Source organism: Tursiops truncatus, chromosome 2, assembly GCF_011762595.2.
Source record: "Tursiops truncatus isolate mTurTru1 chromosome 2, mTurTru1.mat.Y, whole genome shotgun sequence".
Classification (NCBI taxonomy): domain Eukaryota; kingdom Metazoa; phylum Chordata; class Mammalia; order Artiodactyla; family Delphinidae; genus Tursiops; species Tursiops truncatus.
Genome location: NC_047035.1, coordinates 32,022,013 through 32,044,740, shown reverse-complemented (window position 1 = coordinate 32,044,740; position 22,728 = coordinate 32,022,013). Strand labels below are relative to the sequence as shown.

Sequence of the window (22,728 nt, the reverse complement as noted above, 5' to 3'; positions counted from 1 at the left end):
TCCAATGGGTCGGGTCCTCGGGGCAGGTCAGGCACGGTCTGCAGGAGCAGGCTAGCCTCTGAATGAGGGCCTGTGGCTGAGTGCGTGCGTGCGTGCGTGCGTGTGTGTGTGGTGGTGAGGGGTGTGTAGGCGGGGAGACGGGGGTACAGGTTAGCGAGAGGTAGGTACACACTTCACCGCTCTCCACCCGGGCCCGGCCCGCCCAGACCACCGCGTACCAGAGAACAGAGGCCGGGAGAAACCCTCCTTCTCCCCGCCCCCTTGGCCGCCACGGGTGGGTGCGCTGGGGCTGCAGTTCCCGACCCGCGGCGGTGGAGTCCAGAGGTTGGGTGCGCGCGTGCGTTTGCACTCGCGGGCGCGCGCCGAGCGGGTAACGCGCTCCCCTCCTGGCCCACAAACCCGGCGGGCGCTCACCACCCCGGGAGCACAGCACGCCCTGGCGCAGCCCGCACACACATGCACACATTCACACATTCATCCAGCATGCAGCACAGCACTCAGCCTCCCTGACGCGCCCCCGCCGGTAACCCCACAAACCCGCGACCCGACTGCACGCATAAGCCCAAGCATCCCTTTCTGCGCTGCCCCCCGCACTCCCCCGGTAGACGCTCACTCCGCCAGAACGCCACCCCCCCGCCCCCAGCACCGCAGGCAGCCCAGTGCACTTTCCGGGGCACCCTCCCCCCCACCTCTTCTGACACTCAACCCGCAGGAGGGCAGTTCATAGGAATGATCTTGAGAAAGAACTTAATTAACACCATTATTCACAAGCAGGAACCCTCACGGGGATATCCCCAACCCCCCGACTTCTGCCTCCCCGGCCTCGGCCGCCCGCTGAGGGGGAAGGGCAGGAGGCTCACCCCGTCACTCACCGTTTCCTCTCGATCTCCCGGGCGGGGTGGGCAAGTGAGGGGGTTGAGGAAGGTGCGCGAGGCCCCCGCCGCCGGGCTCCTCACCGGCCGCAGCGGCTCATCGCCCCCGCGGGCTGCCCGCCGGCCGCAGCCGCGTCCGGGGCATGTCAGTCTGCCGCCGCCGCCCACCGGCCGGGCTCGTGGGCTAGCGGCTTTCAGGGAGCTGCGGGGCAGCGCATCCGGAGTGCGAGGGCTGGGGCCAGAGCAGGGGGCCTGGGGAGAGGTCCCTCGGCGCTGTTTTAAGGAGCAGGGAGAACCGCTCCGAAGACCCCCCCGGAAAACCCCGACTCGGGGGCGGACTCGGGACTAAGCCCCGAAGAGGCTCGGAGTCCCGGCCGCAGGCAGCGAGGGGATCCCTGCCGGGAGGGGCAAGAAGGCGAGCGGCCCGGCGCGCCCTGGCGGCTCCGAGGGCCCAGGGCTTGCAGTCGCGTCGCCGGGGCTTTCCCGGGGCTGGGAGCGCGCTGGCTCACCGCCTTGCACGCCGTCACCGCGGGACTCGTCTCGGCCTCGTCGCGCGGAGGGGACGCGCGGAGGGTCTGGTTTCTGGGCGAGCCGAGAGCTTTGCCCATTAAGCTGCGGGAAGAAGCCAAATCAAAAAGCCAATCTCCAAGCCTCCAAACCCAACGTCACCCTATCAGCTGGGAGCGAGAGAGCTGCACGGAATCACAAGCCGCGCATATTTATCCTCGCGCGCCGATGGGGGTAATTTTCAGAGAGCTTCCCGACCAGCAGCGAGGAAGCCGAGTCCGCCTCTCGCGTCCAGAGAGCCCCAAGGACCGAGTGCAGACGGAACCCGTAGGCTGCGGCCACCCACCCAATCTTGGGAGCCTGGCGCCCGGCGCCTACCGGCCAGGGGCAGTTCCAGGACGGCGGCGCGTCCTGACCTGGATTCCGTGGAGTCCAGAGTTCCGGGCAGCGGCGGGGAGGGCGGGCAGGCGGGCGCGCAGCACCGGCTTTCCCCTTGTCCTCAGGAGACGCCGCCTGCAATCCCGAAATTAAGTCTCTACCGAACACATCTGTGGTTTTTAAATATAGCAGGGGACGATTACCCAGGCAGGGTCCACCCAGGCCTAGGGGAGGAGTTGAGGGGGTATGGAGGGTGGCAGTGGAGGGGAAATAGAACTCCCTTTTTCCCCTCTTTTTTTTTGTTTTTCATCTGTACTTGGTGCAGAACTCAGTCTGTCATTTTCTCAACCCAAATCAAACAACAGCTGTGACAGACGCTTGGGTGAGCGCTGGTATGTTGGTTTTGGGGTTTTTAAAGCTAAAAATAAGAGGGGGCTGTCTCCCAAATTGCTGATTCCTCTGGGCCTGGAGTCTGGAAGAGAGATGGTCCTTTGATGCAGCGACAGAACTAGGGTTTGGGGCTTGGCCCACGCAAAGTGTACACACGTAGCCTTAAATCAGATGCCTATAATTTCTGCTATATTTGTCAGGCTTGGTCCTGGAGGCACGCGGGGTGGGCAGGCCTCTCCTAAGAATGGGGTTTCACATCCCTAGTGTATGGATGGCATTAGGCAGATCTAAAATAAGCATGGTGGCTGGCCTTTTGTAGAGACACTAGTGCAGATTCTGGGACAGAACATACGGGAGAGAAGTTGTTGCTCTCAGGCCTTTGCTGCCTGAAGCCGAATATGACGGGCCAACAAGTGAGGATAATATACTTAGCAAGCGTCAGCACCTCCTTAGGGCCCGGCGCCCCGCTAATGAATTTGATCGCCGAATTTCATGTCATCCTCACAAAACTCTATGAGATAGGTACAATTACAAACTCCATTTTCTCTTGAGGAAATTGAGCCTTATAGAGGTTGAATAACCATCCCAAGGCCACAAGCAGCAGATCCAAGAATTGGAATAAGGTGGAATCAACTGGAGTTTCACTGATAACTGCAACAGTATGTGCAAATTCCCAGATCCTTGGCTCTCCTGAGAACTGCTCTGGAACAAGGTTTGGTCCAAAGAGATTAAGTGGGCGTAGGAGTTAGAGAGTGTCTGAGTTTGGAACGGTGTGTGAGTTCTTTCCTGGTCCCCTGAACAATGCTACTTCAGCAAATCACGTGGTGGTTTCAGTCCTGAGTTTGAGTCCTGGATATCCTCAGTCCTAACTGAGCGCTGTGATCTCAGATCCCTGAGCATTTTGGGGCCTTGAATCCAGTTAAGGGCTGAGACACTGACTCTGTAAGACTTCAATAACTCCTAAGATTGTGGGATTTCAGCTTATGTCAATTGGTGGGATTTACCTTGTGTCTGTTTCTGTGGAGACCCATGATGCTGACAGGTCTATAGTCAAGACCAAGAGGTGGCTGGTGGGCCCATAAATTGATATGGCTTTTAGGGAGGGCAGTTTTGAAAGACATATCAAATTCCTAAAAAAATGTGAACCTCTTTTGCCTCAGTAATTTTACGGGTAAAAATTTATGCTGTGGCAATAATTAAGGATGTGCTCAAATATTAGTTACAAGGATATTCATGGTAGTGAAATTTATAAGAGTAAAAAATTGGAAGCATCTTAATTTTCCAACAGGGAGAATTGGTTGAGTAGATCATGTTACACTGTCGTAATGGTGTATTCTACCACCATAAAAATGCTGAAGCAGTATTCTGTGCACTGACGTGGAAAGATTTTCATGATATGTTACTGAGAGAGAGAAAATAAAACAGAACATAGAGTGTGATACTGTGTGTGTGTGTGTGTGTGTGTGTGTGTGTGTGCGCGTGCATATGCATGCCCTGGCAGCAGAAACATACCAAAATGGTAATGATGGTTATCTTTGGATGGTGAGATTACTGGTGATTTCTTTTTCTCTTTAAATCAACTTTACGAGGCATAATTACATAAAATAAAATTCACCTGTTTTACATATACAGGTTGATGAGTTTTGACAAAAGTACGTACAAATGTAACAACAACCCAAATCAAGGTACAGAACATTTTCATCTCTCCCCAAAGTTCCCGGGCCCCTTGGCAGTTTTCCCCCACCTCCCCTCAAGTAACCATTGATCTGCTTTCCGTCACTATAGATTCGTTTTTGCTTGTTCTAGAATTTTCTTCTTTTTGCCATTTATATCTGTTGACATTTCTTCAGTGAACATCACCCATTCACTAAAACAACATCGGAAACAATAAACATAGAATTGGTCTTGTCATTTTTTTTAGAACTATCCAAAAACCAACAGGAGCTTCATCACCTTGTCACCTGGAGCAGGGCATTGCTGGGTAGGAAGCGGGGAGGTGAGGGAGGTGCCGAAGCACGTTCAACCATTGCTATAGGCAGAGTGACATGTGCTGGTTCTCTGAGTTCTAGGTAGACTGAAATAACAAAACCCAGATCTGCATTCTGAGCCTCCATGCCCTCACCGGTAAAATGGAATTAATATTAATAACAATAATATTCTTCTCATGGGATTGTTGAGGATTCAGTGAGATTACAGTTTCTGGTATAGAGTAAAGCTTAATTCTCTTTCTTTCTCCCTCCAGCCCTGCTTCTCTCCCGCTGTAAGTTCTGCAACCAAATTTCTCCTTTAACACTGGACAGAGTTCCACTTTTTCTCTCTCTCTCTACTACATGCATACTGGGTTGGAAAAGGGTAAATCTGATGACAAGCTGCCTTTAATTTCTGCCATTGTTTCTTCCTTTATTTCTGGTTGTGCTAGAACTCAAGGGGCTTTTCACAGGAAGAACAGCAGGTCAGCGATCTCTTGTCAGTATTAGCAGCAAGAGCCACAGATTTTATTTTCAAGTTGGGAGGAAACTGAGGCCCAAAGAAGTGAGGGGATTCGACCCAATCACAGAGCTCAGCAAGGAATAGATAGCATCTGCTCTGGGGGGGATGGTGTTCCCCGCCCCCAAAGGCATATGTTGAGGTGGTGACCTCTAGGACCTCACAATGTGACTGCGAAGAGGTAATTAGGTTAAAATGGGGTCATTAGGGTCGGCCTTAGTGGAATCACTGGTATCCTTATAAGAAGAGGACAAAGACAGACAGAGGGAAGACCCCACGAAGGCACAGCAAGAAGGCTGCCATCTGCAAGCTCAGGAGAGAGGCTTCACAAGAAACCAAACTTGCTGACCAGACTCCAGACTGTAAGAAAATAAATGTCTTTTGTCTAAGCCAGCCAGCCTGTGGTATTTCGTTATGGCAGCCCAAGCAAACTAATACAGAATCCAAGTATTCTGGCTGACTCTATGAGTCCTTGCTATATTCCAACTTCGAGGAGTCACCTGGGGTCATTGGGAACCTTGAAACATCCTGGATTTTACAAGTTAACAAAAAGGAAGTAAGGAAACCAGCTTTTATTTAAATACCTGCTATGACACTGTGCTATGAATTTTTATATGTATTATTTCACTCAGTAAAACTTGTGGAACACCTTCTATGTACCAGATACTCTTCTAAGGGCTGGGCATACAGCTGTGAGCAATGAAGACAAAAGTCCCTGCTCTCATGGAACCTACATTCTAAAGGAAGAGATAGATGATAAAAAAAAAAAAAAAAAGGGAAAAAAGACATAGAGCATGTCAAATGGTAGGTGCTGTGGGAGAAAAATATAGCAAGGGAGGGGGTAAGGGGCATAGGGACTGCTGAGAGAGGGAGGGAAATTGCTAGACTCTTTAACTGAAGAGAGTCCTGGAAGCTTCACTGAGAAAGTGACAGTTGAGCAAGAACCTGAAGGCAGTGGGAGAGGAAGCCATGCTGATGCCTGAGGGAAGAAGGTTCCAGAACGGCAAACGCCAAGGCCGTGAATGAAGTAGGAGTGTATCAGACTTGTTCGGGGAAAGTTACTTTATTTAGACCTCAACTCCACCTTGAGAGATGTATACTGTCCCTTTATCTAGGGAAGAAGAAATCTCAGACAGGTGAACTGACTCCCCTCAAGGTCACATACACAAAGCAAGTACTGCCCTTCTTTCTCCAGAGGCTGGCAACACGATAGGGCAGAAGGGATGAATAGTAAGAAGGGGACATGTGGCTTCTCAGTAATGCCCCATCCTTTACCATTATGCCCCAGGACTCCACAAGTCGGGGCCTCTTGGTGCCTCTCCAAACGTGGGGCCTCAGGCACTTCACAAGGAGCAGCCCTGCCTGCCTTGGCTGCCATTAGCTCTCCATCACACAAGCCATAGCGTTGTTGTCACAGGCCCCACTGGTACCCAGGTACCAGCATTCCGCGGCCCTAGGATTGTACAGTCTAGGAGAGTCAGAAGCAGACAACCAAGTTGAAGTTTCAAATAAGTTCTCGAGCAACCCTGTAGGGGAGATAAAAATTTAATCAGCAATATTTGATAATGGGGTAGTATAGTAATAATAAACTCCTTCTTATAGTCATAATTCTCCCCTATGGGTTATGTAATTTTTAACCTTCTTATAACTTGTATTTCCAAAATTTGTCACAATTTTTTTTCCTTGAATAATTTTTTTTTAATTTTATTGAGGTATAGTCGATTTACAATGTGTTAATTCTGCTGTACAGCAAAGCAACTCAGTTATACATATATATTCTTTTTCATATTCTTTTCCATTATGATTTGTCACAGGATATTGAGTATAGATCCCTGTGCTGTACAGTAGGACCTTGTTGTTTATTCATCTTATATATACTAATTTGCATCTGCTAATCCCAAACACCCAATCCTTCCCTTCCCCACTCCCCTTGCCCCTTGGCAACCACAAGGGGGTTGTCTGTGAGTCTGTTTCTGTTTCATCAATATGTTCATTTGTGTTGTATTTTAGATTCCACATGTATGTGCTATCATATGAAATTGTCTTTTTCTTTCTGACTTATTTCGCTTAGTATGATAATCTCTAGGTCCATCCACATTGCTGCAAATGGCATTATTTCATTCTTTTTTATGGCTGAGTAATATTCCATTGTATATATATGCCACATCTTCTTTATCCATTCATCTGTTGATGGACATATAGGTTGCTTCCATGTCTTGGCTATTGTAAATAGTGCTGCTATGAACATAGGGGTGCACATATCTTTTTGAATTATATATGGGTATATGCCCAGGAGTGGGATTGCTGGATCATATGGTAGTTCTATTTTTAGTTTTCTGGGGAGCCTCCATACTGTTTTCCACAGTGGTTGCACCAATTTACATTCCCACCAACAGTGTAAGAGGGTTCCCTTTTCTCCACACCCTCTCCAGCATTTATTATTTATAGACTTTTTCATGATGGCCATTCTGACCAGTGTGAAATGGTACCTCATTATAGTTTTGACTTGCATTTCTCTGATAATTAGCAATGTTGAGCATCTTTTCATGTGTCCACTGGCTATCTATCTGTATGTCTTCTTTGGAGAAATGTCTATTCTGCCCATTTTTTGATTGGGTTTTTTTTTTTTTGGTTTTTGAGTTGTATGAGCTGTTTGTATATTTTGGAAATTAAGCCCTTTTGGTCACATCATTTGCAAATATTTTTTCCTAGTAAGTAGGTTGTCTTTTCATTTTGTTTACAGTTCCCTTTGCTGTGCAAAATCATAAGTTTGATTAGGTCCCATTTGTTTATCTTTGCTTTTATTTTTATTGCCTTGGGAGACTGACCTAAAAAATTGGTACAATTTATGTCAGAGAATGTTTTGCCTATGTTCTCTTCTAAGAGTTTTATGGTATCATGTCTTATATTTAAGTCTATAAGCCATTTTGAGTTTATTTTTGTGTATGGTGTGAGGGAGCGTTCTAATTTCATTGATTTACCTGTGGCTGTCCAACTTTCCCAACACCACTTGCTAAAGAGACTGTCTTTTCCCCATTGTATATTCTTGCCTCCTTTGTTGAAGATTAATTGTCAATAGGTGTGTGGGTTTACTTCTGGGATCTCTATTCTCTTCCATTGATCCATATATCTGTTTTTGTGCCAATACCACACTGTTTTGATTACTGTAGCTTTGTAGTATTGTCTGAAGTCTGGGAGGGTTATGCTTCCTGCTTTGTTTTTTTTCCTAAGGATTGCTTTGGCAATTCTGGGTCTTTTATGATTCCATATAAATTTTAGGATTATTTGTCCTAGTTCTATGAAAAACATCATGGGTAATTTGTCTTTCCCTAATTTCTTGAGATAGATACGTTACCACTGAATTTCCATCTTTCTTCTTTTTGAGTCCATGCTTGTAGAGCTTTAAATTTCACTCTAAGCAGTTTTAGCTTTATTTCATAACATTTTATAGGTTGCAATTTTATTTATCATTCAGTTTAAAACATTTTATAATTTCCACTGTGATTTTTTTTTTCTTTAACCCATGGGTTATTTTGGAGTGTACTTTTAAATGTCTAATATCTAGTAATTTTATCTTCTTGTTGTTGATATCAAACTTAATTCCACTGTGTTTAAAAAAACATTCTCTGTGTGACTTAAGTCTTTCAAATGTATTGAAACTTGCTTTATAAGCCAGCATATGGTCATATGTTCCATATACCTTTGGGGAAAAAATACGTATTCTGCAACTACTGGATACAGTGTTCTATGTTTCAATTAGGTCAAGTTTGTTAATTTTCAGATTGTTCAAATCTATTTTTCTATTTACGTTTAATCTGCATGTTCTATTAGCTTCTAAGAGAAATATGTTCAAATCTCTCACTAAGATTGTGGGTGAGGTCTGACAATTTGTGCACTGTATGTTTTTAAGACTATACTATAAAATGTACCCATATTTAGAATTGCTATTATCTTCCCTTTTATTGCTAGTAATGCTCCTTCCTTTTAAAGTGTTTGTCTAATATTACTGTAGCTATATCTTTCATCTGTTGGTTAGTGTTTTTATGGTCTTTTTAATGGGACTACTTTTTTTTTTTGTCAACCAAAAAGAATACCAGAAACCTAATAGTTCCTCTACAGAAAGAAATGTATCATAGAAGAAAGGACCCTGAGCTGAAACTCAGAGGCTGCGGGTTCTGGTCCCAACACTCCTACTATAATATCCCCATAAGTAAATCGCTTAATCATTTATGGGCCTCTGTTTCCTTATCTGTCAAATATTAAGGTGATCATATCTATGGGTATCATTAAAAATCATGAATGCTATATAAATGTCAAATAATTATATATGTTCTAAGGAAAATCACACAAAATCAGAAAGCAGCTTGTCTCCATTTTGGAACAATGAAAAGGTTTGCCTTTTCACAAATTCGTTCACAAAAATTTTTTTTCACAAACTTGTTTTTTCACATACACACAAAATATATAGTATATTCTTGGTCACTAGGTTCCCTATTCATCCAGGTTCCTTTGTCTCAGTTCAGCCCTCACATCCTCTCCCTTCCCTCTCTGTGCACCTTGAGAATACTCAAAGGGATAGAACTATGTTCATCTGCTATGGAAGCAAACAGGTCTCTTTAAGAGAAGCCCCTGAATTTCATGCCTTTGAAGACTCTCTCCTTGTTGTGTTCTTCCAACCCAAATGGGCCTCCCTACATGTCTATGGGAGACTTCAGCTAGGTGGAAAGGGCTGCTCTTGGAGTCTGTGTTTCTGCCGATGGCAGGTAGATGATGACTGTCATGGAAGAAAAGAATGAATGGCATGTCAGTATTAAAGCATCCTCTTGGCCCTCTCACATACAGTTTCTTTTCTCACCATAAACTGCAATCATTTTCTTGATATTTAGTGATCTTCTTTGAAAGATATAAGCCCCTTCACCTAACATTCAGCACATCCTTTTCCCTCTCACACAATTTCTACATTGGTTTATGAGGATTTTTGTCACTAGACTGTGAGTTCTTTGAGGGAAACTCTTTCCACAGTAGAATAACCCAATCTGTTTGCTGATGGCTGAAGGATGAGGGAGAAGGATCAGTCTGGCATGACTTCCAGGTGTCTGGCTTGAGAAACTCAAGGGATGGCAGCACCGACTTAGGAAACATGGGAGGAAAAACATGTTTGGAGAACAAGGAGGGAAGGGTCATTTTGGACCTGATGAACCTGCGTGATGTTCAAATGGGCAATCTCGGAGGCAGTTGGAGATGGGTGTCTCAAGCTCAGGAGACAGGTTTGGCTGCAGACACAGATTTGGGAACCATCAGCATATAGGTGGTCACTGACGCCATGGGAACAGATGAGACCCCCAGAAAGAGTGTGTAGAGTTAGTTGCACACTCTTTTACTCCATTTTTAGTGCTTATCCCAGAGCAGGGATTAGCAAACTATGGCCTGTGGCTGTTTTTGTAAGTAAAATTTTATTGGCGCACAGCAACACCTGCCTGTTTGTTTGTGTCTTGTCTGTGATTGCTTCACATCACAACAGCAGCGTCTAGTAGCTGCAGCAGAGACCGTATGACCTACAAAGTAGGAAATATTTACTATCTAGCCTCTTACAGAAAAGTTTGCTGACCTAGAGACTACAACATGCACCCTTGCTTTATTATATGTAATACAAATGAGGCCGTTGAGAATCCAGTCGTAAGTTTATTGCTACCCTTTTGCAGTAAATGGATCTCCTTGTTGCTCTTAAGTTTTTCTGTCTTTGGTTCCTAAAAGTTTTACTGTGATGTGCCTTATAGTAAAACTGGGTGTGCCTGGGTGTAGCTTTCACTGAATTTATCTTATTTGGATTTTATAGAACTTCTTGAATTGAATGTCTTTAAATGATCTTGGAGAATGTTTAGTTATTATCCTCTTAATACTTCTGTCCTATTGTCTCTCTTCTCTTCTTTCAGAAGTCCAATTACAGGTGTGTTAAACTTTTTCAGTATGCCCCATATTTCTCCTATACTCTTTTCTGGATTTTCTGTTCTTTTTTATCTCTATGTTTTAGTCTAGATATTTTATACTGATTTATCTTTCAATTAAGTTTCCATTTTTTATAGATTCCATCTTATTATCTATTAATCACAGCTATTTTAAAGTCTTTGTATGATATCTGCAACACCTAGATTTCTTCTAAGTCTATTTCTAGATTTTGCTCCTCTCTCTCTCTCTCTCTGTATATATATAGAGAGAATGAGATATCTATATGTACATGTATATATAGATATACACATAGATATAGATATATAGACATATGTATCAGTTTTTCTTGTCTCCTGGTATGCTTGACTGAATGCTAACATTATGTGTGAAAAATTATAGAGTTAAGGTGAGTCTCTGGATTATGTTAGCTTTTTGAGAGAGGTATCACTTTTTTTGAGGGGGAGGGTGTGGGTAGGCTGTTAGGATCATGATGAATCATCTCAATCCAGTTTGTATTTGAGTTTAGTTGAGACTGAGTTCCATACTGCATAAGGATTCGTCTATTTCTGGTCACTTTTATTGCTCAAGGGTCACTTCCATGGTGAGCCAGGGACTTTGCAGTTTTTGTCTCCACATGGGTTAGACTGCTCAGAATTCTCCTTCATCTCTCAGTCTTGTAGTTGTCACATTCTGTTTAGCTTTTCAGTAGACCACACTTTGTGGTTATGCAGAGCCTCAGGAAGAAAAGCACTATAGAATTTCAGCTCTCTTCTCAGTGTCTCCCTTCCCTCATGTTTTTTTGACTCTTCATGTCCTTAATGCCTTAGTAGCTCTCTATGATCTTCAAATCATAGCTAGAAGTGGAAATCACATTTTTTTAAATACAAAAGAAATGTATGCTGGCTCTATCAAATCAAATAATACAAATATATACAAGGAAGAGTTTAATAATTCCCCTTCCCCAATATGTCTCCTTTATTGAAGTAACTAATGTTAAAGTCTAATAAGTATCCTTCCATTTCTTTATGCTCATATATGTAAATGTAGAGATTACTGAAGACAATTAGTTTGGGTTCGTTTTAAAAAATGGAATCACACATATACGTGATGTTGCCATTTGCAACAATTTTTTACCAATGCATAAAAATGTATTTAAAAATAACTGCCTAATAGTCCACATATATGTCATATTTATTAAATCATTCCCCTGTTGATAGACATTCAAACTGTTTCTTTTTCCAGGCACATAAATACTGCAGGTTATTACTACTTTCTCGATTCTTGCCAATCTAATAGGTGGAAAATGGTATTTCAATTTACCCCAAAATATTTAAAGAATTAAAAAATATATGTTTACTGAGTATTTGCATATACTCTTTTGAAAATTCTTGCACATACTCCTCTGAAAATTCTCGTTTATATCCTTTGTCCATTTTCCGTTTCTAATGTTATCGATTTGTAGGAGTTTTCAATATAATTCATGATAGGAACCCTTCATTTGCCACATGTGTTGTAAATACTTTTCCAAAGTCTATTTGCCTTTTAAGATGTTACTTATGGTATCTTTTCTCATGTAAACATTTTATACGCATAAAATGCCCATTTTTCATGATGACTTCTGGATTCTGTGTTTTGCTTTAAGGTTTTCTCACTTCAAGCTTATAAAAATGTTTTCCTAAAATTGATTTCCTAAAATTTTATATTTTACATTTATATATTTAACTTATCTAGTTTTTTTTTTTTTTTTGTATGTGGTATGATACATGGGGTCTAACTTGTTTGCCTTCAGATGCTAACTTCATCAACATAATTTACTAAATAAACTACCCTTTCCCACTTGGTCAAAAATTAAGACTCATATTCTACTTGAACCAATTTTGGATTCTGTTTCGTTCATCTATTTGTCTATTATTGTGCCAAGCCCATAGCCAAGGCTTTCATCTTTCTGTAAAAATTTACTTGACTATTCTCAGCTCTTCCTCCATTAACCTTTAAAATCATCATATCCAGTGTAAAAAATATCAAACTAGGATTCTGGTTGAAATTTCATTAAATATATAAATTCCTTTGGGAAGGGTAGATATTGTTATGACATTATCTCATTCTATCTTAGGAAGTTGTCACTCCATTTAGATATCTTTTTTCACATTTTAATAAGATTTTTTTTTTTTTGCCGTACGCGGGCCTCTCACTGTTGTGGCCTCTCCCGTTGTGGAGCACAGGCTCGGGACGCGCAGGCTCAGCGGCCACGGCTCACGGGCCCAGCCGCTCCATGGCATGTGGGATCTTCCCGGACCGGGGCACAAACCCCTGTCCCCTGCATCGGCAGGCGGACTCTCAACCACTGCGCCACCAGGGAAGCCCTTTAATAAGATTTTTATAGTTCTACTTATTTAGGTCTTTTGCCTTTCTTGTGAACTTTATTTCTAGGTATTTTATAGTTTGAGGTTTTATTAAAAATGGGATTTCTTCCCCCAGAAATTTAAATTTCTGTTTATTAAAACTATTAACTTTTGTATTTTAATTTTGTATCCAGTCACTTTATTCAATTATTTTAAAAACAATAACTAACAATTATGGAGAACTAACTATGGGCTACACATTGTTTCAAGCATTTTAGTGCGTTAACTCATTTAATCCCCATAATATCTCTATACGGTAGATACTATTATATCAGTTCTATAGATGAGGAAACTGAGACATAAAGTAGAATTTCTTAGTCTTTCTTGGAAAACAATCTTCTAATCTGAAAATGAAAATTCTACTATTTAGCCATATTTCTGATAATTTTTTGATCTTATTGTATTGGCTAAAACTTGAAAAACAATGTTGAATAACAGGAGAAATAATACACATTTTTGTCTTTTTTCTTATTTTAATAGAACTATTATAAATAGAAATTATAGGTAAACCCAAATGTACCCTGGTAATTTGATAAGGAACTATATGTTTTCAAATAATGATATAATAATAATAATTATTATTATTATTATTAGGGAGCAAAGAAAAAATAAAGGGATTTATATGTGCAAGTATCTTCCATTTGTGAAAGTATCTTCCATCCTTAAAGAAATCCTTGCTCAATCCCACAGCCCTGTTAAGATTTCTTCCCTCTGTAAGTAATAGAGTGCCCAACCAAGAGCGGTTTAAACCATAAGAAGAAGTCAAAAGGAAAGTGATTTCAGGGTAATTCAGCAGCTCAGTAATATCATCAAGGATGCAAGACCTTTCTGTAATTTCCACTTAACTGTGATAGGGAAGAGAAATCTGACTCCATACTGGGTCTGTTTCTTCTACTTTAACCTTTGTATTCTATTGCTTTTGCTACAAGTTAAGAATGTTGCCTAGAGTCTGAAATATACAAGATAGACCATTCTCAAGTCTCTGACCTCTGAGGGTACACCACTTTCCCATTTATATAGAAAGAAAAATTTGCAGAACAAAAAATAACATTTGTCTTGTTGGAGGTTTACGGGAACATTGTGACCCAACCTACCTGGACGGCTGCAAGAACAAAGGATTTGGACACCAAGAAGTTTGCAACAACCAACCACACCCCATCCCTTTTTCATATAAAAAAGTCTGAATTCTAACTTGTGTAAAATGGTTCTTTGGGACACTAGTGCACCATCTTCTTGGTCTGCTGGCTTTCCGAATAAAATTGCTATATTTAGACCCAACACCTCATCTCTCGACTTGTTGGCCTGTCCTGCAGTGAGCAGTACGAGCTTGGTCTTGGTAACAAATTTTGGCAAAGGTAGCCAGCAGCCTTGCTGCTCATGGCCAGCTGGCTGGCCTGGTTGAGGAATTTTCGGGTAAGGCCCTAGCAGCTGCTGGGAGCACTTGTCCTGAAGATCTTCCCTTCAAAATTCCCTGAAGTGACGCCAGCTGCCCCAGCGCTTGGCAGTTGGAGCAAGGAATCGAAATCTGGGAGCCGACTGACTCAATACAGTAGGGCAAGTCGCTTTGGTGTAGAGAGCCAGAAATTTTATTCCTTTCCATTTGGGTTTTTTTCCTCCAGAATAAACCAGTTTATTTTGTGTTTGAGCGGGTACCCTGTTGGAGAGAGGAAATAGTTGCTGAACTTTTACCCGATTTGTGAACTAGTTCGTTTGTTTCTTTGAATGCTAGCATTTGTGTGTGCCATTTGTGTTTTGTCTTGTTTTTCTGTCTTTAAAAACTGCAGAATGTTTCAACTATCCCTAAAGAAAGTCCTCTCGGGTGCATTTTGGATAAGTGGTCTGATTATAGCTATGAACCCATGATTAAGAGAAAGATACTATTTTATTGTAACAATGTGGTGGCCACAGTACCTGTTAGGATCTCCACAAAGGGCTTATGCAGGGTTATCTTGGGACCCTGTGTACCATGTACTATCACTCTTGCTTTGTTAATTACATCGTTGTTTGCAGTTTCCTGTGTCATTGGTCTAGCCAGGGAGTCACATTGCATGGAGGTTGAATTGATGGTTCTTGTGATATGTAAAACCACAAGACCAAACTTGAGGGTTTGTTCTTTGGGTTTTTCACTTCAGTTTGTTTTGGTACCATTTCTCCATTTACCACCAAATCAGTTTTGTGCTATTTAAAACTTTTACTGATGTCAAATGGAGGAAAGGAACAGAAAAAACAAACATACACACGCACACACACACACACACACACAAAATGCTGTCTGTTCTTGTCTGAGAGTGGGACATTTCCAGGGAGAAGGAAAAGGTTGCACTTGGTTCCTAAAATCACCAAAAGCCCCAGCCCAGAATTCAGCTGGGTTGGTTGATGCCAGGATAAAATGGTTAGAGAGGATCAGTTGCTAGTTACGGTTTTACAATAAAACGCTGAGGAATGGTGGTCTTCAAATGGCTGTATATAATTCTACCATTTCACAGAGCTATTCTGTGAAAAAGTGGGGAAGAATGATGAAATCCCCTTTGTGCAAGCATTTGCACTATAACATCAGGGAAAACAAGAAAAGCAAGGGAACAAGAGTGACGATATATTGCTTCAAACCTTAACTCCTCTGGCTGACAGCCACTCGGCCACTATGCTAATGTATCCACCCCCTCCACCACTTCCTGCTTCTATATAGTCCACCCTACTCCCAATGCTCGGGCTCGGGAAGTGATGGGACTGGCTCCCCTTCCTTATAAGGATCAATTGGAAAATCCTGTGTTAGTTCCTGGGGCACAGGGACCTGGTTTGGTATTGCCATCTAAGACCTGACAGGACACCCAGTTCAGACCAGGAGCCACTCCCTTTGCAGGGCAATTTCCCCTATGCCACTATTCCATGGGGGCCTAAATGCAAACAGCCAGCAGGCTGGGTTTAACAAAATTCAAGAAATTCAGCAAAAAACAAATGAAGACCCCTCTGAATTTCTGGAAAGGATTTATCAGGTCTACAGCAGATCCCAAGCCCCCTGAAAATACTACAATGGTAAATATGAGGAAATTGCAAAAATTAGATGGTGCATTTGGAACAAACCCTTCTCAATCGGTAGATGTTGCTTTTAAAGTGTTCAACAATGGAGAACAATGACAGAAGATGCAAAATGGAACGCCAATCTTCTGGCATGGCATTGGATGCCCAGAGTAACCCAAAGAGAGGTAAGCCACCATTAAGGGAGGAACAATGAGCTACTGTAAGGAGGAGGGGCATTGGAAATAAGATTGTCCTAGGCTAAAACATAAGAAGGAAAACCATAAAAGAAAGATGGGAGCCTCTCATATGGTAGACAGAGAGCAACATTCTGATGATAAATGAAGAGGCCCAGAGGCTCCCTAGGACTTGAGGCACCCAATTCCAATTTCACCACAGGAGCCCCGTAACGGTGGGGAATGAGCTGATTGACTTTCTGATAGTACGGGTGCAACACACTCTGTGGTAAACACCAAGGTGGCACAGAAACCATCTCAATCCTTCCCAGTCACGGAAGTCTCTGGAGAAGTACAAAATCGTTTGTTCTTGCAACCTCTAAAATGCCAACTAGGGGACCTCACCCTGAAACATAGTTTCTTACATATGCCAGAGTGTCCAATCCCTCTTCTGGGTGGATATCTCCCTTGTAAAGTTAAATGCTCAAGTAACATTTTTTTTTTTGTCAGAACAGCTTAACATCAGAGTCCCACCAGAACACACTTTAAACCTACAGATGACGCTCATAGAAACCGCAGATAAGGAGACAGAGCTCTTTCCCCACCGAGGTCTATGGAAAGGTAAGACCAAAAGGGTGGGCAGACAGCACCCCGGGGAAGGCCAAAAATGCATGGCCAATACAGATCCCATTAAAAAGGGATGATGGGACACCAAATCTAAAACAATATCCTCTGAGGCAAGAGGCCCAAAAGGAAATTCAGCCAATTCTCAAAAAGTTTTTGAAAACAGGACTGATTAAACCCTGCAGGTCCCCATACAAAACCCCTATTCTCCTGGTCAAAAAGTCAAACTCAGCAGAGTATCGCTTTGTCCAAGACTTGGGGGCTATTAATGAAGTAGTCCAAGATTTGCACCCTGTGTATGCTCTGCTCACAACTATTCTGGAAGAATACAGCTGTTTCTCAATTTTCGGACTTAAAAGATACTTTTTTTCTGCATTCCTATTTGTAGAAGAATCACAGCACCTATTTGCTTTTGAATGGCAGGACCCAGAAACACAGGTGGTCCAACAGTATTGTTGGACGGTCCTGCCTCGAGGATTTAAAAATTCCCCTACCTCGTTTGGGGAAATGTTGGCTAGGGACCTTAGAAACTTAATATTGGGTGAAGGACTTTTACTCAATTTGTGGACACTTCGTTAGGGCGATTATCAAGCCATGATAGGATTACTTCTCCAACAGATTGACTTGTCAGAATACCAGCCATTGTATTCAGAAAGGGACAGAGAAAGGGCCAAAGAGTAGGGTTTCACTCTTGATCGCCTGGCTGGAAATGTAGTGCACGAGGAATTGTTTTGATCCCTGAGGCACTCCTGGACACTGTGCTGCAGCACATTCATAATAGAAACCATGATGGGAGAGATGCTACCTTAAATGGATTCAGAAGTATATAATGGGGCCTAACCTACAAAAGACCATCCAGCGAGTCACTCAGAACTGCTTTATTTGTGCTAAAAATAACCCAAAGACGCTGTTAGACCTCTCCAGATGGGGCCTCAACACAGAGGAACCTGCCCCACCAAGAACTGGCAAATAGACTTCACTCAAATTCCTCGAGCTGCAAGAAATTTCAGATATACCTGGTAGTGCCGGTGGACACTTTTTCAGGATGGGTGGAAGCATATCCCACCCAGGCAGCAAAAAGCCTCTAAAATGATTGAAGCCCTCCTTAAGGAAATTATCCTCCAAGTTGGATGGTCTAGCACCCTTCAAAGTGATAACAGGCCTGCTTTTGTCTCCAGCATAACCCAACAAGTGTCTAAAACACTGCACTTTAATTGGAAACTGTCTTCATCCTGGAGACCACAATCACAGGAAAAACCAAAAAAATGAATCATGCATTAAAAAGGAGCATTGCTAAAATATGTCAAGAGACTAATTTAACTTGAGATAACCTGCTATGGATTCGTGTGGCTCCTAGAAGCAAGCTTAAATTAAACCCTTTTGAAATATTGTATGGTAGGACATTCCAGGTGTCTGTCTGGGCAGGAGAATCTGTAGATGTCTTAAAGGACTTTACAGTCACCAACTATGTTAAGACTTTAGCACTATACTAACTTCCATTCATGAGTTTGCTTCCAATAGGTCTGCCTACCCAAACGAGAAAGTCCTGCACCCCTTCCTGCCTGGGGACTGAGTCTTCCTCAAAACCTGGAGAAAACAAGGACCTGAACATCAATTTGCCACTAAGTGGAGAGGACCATACAAGGTGCTGTTGAACACTGACTCCTCTTTAAATTAGTGGGGATAAGACCATGGATTCACCACACCTGAGTATTACTCACTTTTCCAGAAACTGAATGGAATGAAGAAAAGCAGACTTGGTCTTATGAGCCATTAGAAGGGCTTAAGTTACTATTTTGAGCCAAGCTTCCTATCAGATAAGTAATGATGACTTTTGCTCTGCTCTCTTGTTTCATTACACTGGTAACAGCCTCTTGTTGGAAAGGACCAAAGAGGGGAAATAGCTCTACCCCTTCTATTAAATGTTTGGCAGGATCTAAAGATAACACAGAGCAGAGCATGCTGGATATCCTTATTCCAAGTGCTGGAATGTATGTATATGTTCAAGTGCTTGTCTAAGTATTGTGACAGGGCCATAAAAAGGGGAATCATGTATGCCCAACCAGGGACTCAGGAATACTTCCAGTCCCAAGTTGCTCAATTCCATCCCACGATCACCCCCTCACTGCCCCCATTCAGCAGGAAGTAGCCAGGGCAGTTGTCACCCCTTTTCCCACAAGATTGTCAAATGGACATTTACAGTGGGAAATTGTAATAGGGAAGAACAAACCTGACTCCATACTGGGTCTGTTTCTTTTACTTTTACCTTTGTATTCTCTTGCTTTTGCTACAAGTTAATCACTAAAGGGAAGTTGCCTATAGCTTAAAGTATACATGATGGCCCATCTCCTGGAACCCTGCCTCCCATGCCTACCTGTTAAGCTAAAATACCTTTGTTTAAACTCACAGGAAACATCCTGACCAGGCCCACCCGTAAGTGGCTGCAGGGAAAAAGAAATTAACACATCCCTTCTGAGTCTGGCTGGAACCAGGGAATATTTGCAACCACTTGATCACCTTTTTCACTTTACCTACTCACCTCGCCCTCTCTGTTGTATGAAAGAAACTAGCATCCAAACCAGGGCAAGATGGTTCTTTGGGACAGTAGTCCACCATCTTCTGCTGGCTTTCTGAATAAAGTCACTATTCCTTGTCCCAACACCTCATCTCTTGATTTACTGGTCTATCTTGTGGCGAGTAGTTGAGATCTAAAAAAGTTGAACTCACAGAACCAGAAAGTAGAATGATGGTTGCAGGGGTTGGGGCTGGGGTAAATGGAGAGACATTGGTCAAACAGTACAATGCCTCCTACCTCCTTGTTTGGCTGCCCTGCAATAAAGCCTGTTTCTCTCTGTAAAAGACCATTGCCTCAGTATTTGGTCTTTCCATTGTGGAGCAGGTCACAAGCCCACTTGCTCAGTTTCACTTCTACTTATAAGGTATAAGTTCTGGGAACCTAATGTACAGCACAGTGACCATAGTTACTAATACTGTATTGTACACTTGAAATTTGTTAAAAGGGAAGATCTTACGTGTCCTCACCACACACTCAAAAATGTATATATATTAAATCATCATGTTGTACACCTTAAAAAACATCATGTAAACCTAAATATTTACAATTTTTATTTGTCAGTCAAACCTCAGTAAAGCTGGCAAAAAAACCCCAAACAAAACAAGAGCACAAGGAAGATACCCAGAAAAAGGCTGAGGCTCTAGAGGGACTCCCCAGAAGAAAGGTTGAGGGAATGAACTAGACATGAATAAAAGTAAAAGAAAGTGAGGTAAGCAAGAGGGCTGTGTTCTTGGGCAGTGATCATGGTGATGACAGACAGATACAAAAGGGAAATGTATTCCACACTAGACTGAGTTATCACCCCTTAGTGAGGGGTAGTAAAACTACCACAAAATCACCTTCAAAAGTGGGGTGAGGGGGATGATTTGTTCATTGGTTCATGGATGACACAGTTACTTACTGAAAACTGACTGTCTATGGGAGAGTTCTGGTATGAAGATGTACCAGTCAACAAGACAAAGTTCCTGCTCTCATGGTGCAGGAGAAGGGGGATAATCAGCAAATAAACTAGAGTGCATTTTTACGAAACTTCAGATGAAAATAAGTGGTCTGAAGAAAACTCAGGCCAGGTGAAAGGTTAGAGAGCGGCTGTGGTGAGGATATTTTGGTGGCAATTTAGACTGAATGCTCAGAGAAGGTCTCTCAGGAAAGGTCACGTTTGAGCAGCAGCTTCAGTGAAGTGAAGGAGCGAGGCATGTGCAGATCTGGGGGCAGATGACCAGTGCTGTGTTTGAGGAGTAGGCGGCATCCACTAGAGCCTAGTGAATGATGGGGGGCGGGGGAGGGAGCAGGAGACAGCGAGAGACTTGCAGCTCTGGCTGCTGCTGAAGTCAGGCAGCCTGAAATCTCTGAGGTTTTTAGCTTGATTTCCTCACCCCTAAATTCTTTCTACATAAGATATCATATCATTCTCCCTCATGGCGTACGTAGTTCTCTTCCTAATGGAGGGCTGTTTCCCATCTGCATGGCTTGGCTGTCCATCTACAAGGTACTTTGTCTATTGTATGTCTATATGCTACAGTTTAAGTCAACAGAGCTAAAAATAACAGAGTCTCGCTGGAGCGCAGTGATGAATCTGCTAAATTCTGCAGAGAGCCAGAGGCAACAGGGAACCAGACAGCACAAGCTCCAAGCACCCTGGGCAGTCTCTTCCCTGAGAAATCATCACAAAACTTCTAGTCTTGATCTATTGATGAGTCTCCCTTTCACCAGTGAGAAATGCACTTCTTGATGAAAAGAAAACAGCTCTTGAAAGGTTTGCTTCTTCCCGAGGCGGTGAACAGCACCAGCTGTTGTAACAGTATCTTACTCTGTGATGCTGATTTTAAAGAGAGAAAGAAAGAAAACAATAATATTTACCTAATTATGAAGCAATGCATATTTATTGTTGGGAAATTAGACGTGCAGAGAAGTATAAAGAAAAATCATCCAAATATCACCACCTGATGTAAGTATTATAACATATGTAATTTCATACAATTACACACTTAATATGTATTTGAATATAACTGAGCATTTGGTAGCTACAATTTTGTATCTTAATTTTTTTTTTTTTTTTTTTTTTTCGGTACGTGGGCCTCTCACTGTTGTGGCCTCTCCCGTTGCAGAGCACAGGCTCCGGACGTGCAGGCTCAGCGGCCATGGCTCACGGGCCCAGCCGCTCTGCGGCATGTGGGATCTTCCCGGACCGGGGCACGAACCCGTGTCCCCTGCATCGGCAGGTGGACTCTCAACCACTGCGCCACCAGGGAAGCCCTGTATCTTAATTTTAAATTAGGCATTATTTAGTAATTAGCTTTCCATTGATACTGCCTTTTAATTCCACAAACTGGGCTCTAGGCTCTAGCAATACCAAGGGAACTAGTGCAGGGAGAGGTTGGGGTTGGTGAAAGCCAAGATTACGTCCCATGTGGTTGTTTTCTGAGGTAAACATCATTGTGTTACAACATTGGCAGCTCCTTGACTCTCCTCTCCAATTCATACGTGTGTATTATACAAAGAGGATAGAGGAGACTCAGAGATGTGGGGACTGGTTTTTATTTAGCCAATTATTTTATTTAGTGTGTAGCTGTCAATAAGACTCATTTCAATGCACAGTACACTGCTAAGGAACATACACATACACACCCACACAAATGGCATTATATATTTTTTTGACTGCCCTTACCATGGCACACACATCCTGACCTTTACCCTAAAAAGTGGGCCTTTCTAACCAGGGAAATTGGCTTATTCTTAGTCTTAAGAGATAAGGGGAGCTGTCTTCAGCAGAGCTACTATCAGAGATTAACCGCTCTCTGCCTGACTTGCAAATAACAATTGCCTCCTTATTTTTGGCCCAGCTGAGCCTCTTAATGGTATGTAGAATGAGTTCAGCCTACGGAAGATTTTTTTAAATTAAAGTATAGTTGATTTACAACATTGTGTTAGTTTCAGGCATATAGCAAAGTGATTCAGTTATACATATATATCTTTTTTTCAGATTCTTTTCCATTATAGGTTATTATAAGACATTAAATATAGTTCCCTGTGCTATACAGTAACGCCTTGTTGTTTACCTAGTTTGTATATAGTGTATCTGTTTGTATAGTGTATCTGTGTGTATCTGTTAATCCCATACCCCTAATTCAGCCTCTGGAAGATTTTAGCTGGTTTTTGTATTCCTACAATTTCGGTGTCTTTCTTATCTTTTTTATTCTGATTGTGGCCAGGGCTAAAGCAGGAGCCAAACATAAACCAAACCCACTTCTTGACCAGCTCTACTCATAGCATATAGGTAACTTTATTGTCCTTTCTTATCAGAGCACAGAGGATCCCATGACACGTTACATCACATGAGCAGCAGCCACGATTAG

The 22,728-nt window shown here is 42.6% G+C and overlaps 1 long non-coding RNA gene across 1 annotated transcript in view; it reads right to left on the bottom strand.

Annotated features, from left to right (window-relative positions):
• Positions 1-3,707: 3,707 nt before the first annotated feature.
• Positions 3,708-22,728, bottom strand: part of LOC141277951 (uncharacterized) — an 85,627-nt gene continuing 66,606 nt past the window's right edge. The window contains exon 3 of the long non-coding RNA XR_012329923.1: positions 3,708-6,160. This is a non-coding gene — a long non-coding RNA (uncharacterized lncRNA). The remainder of the gene's footprint in view (positions 6,161-22,728) is intronic.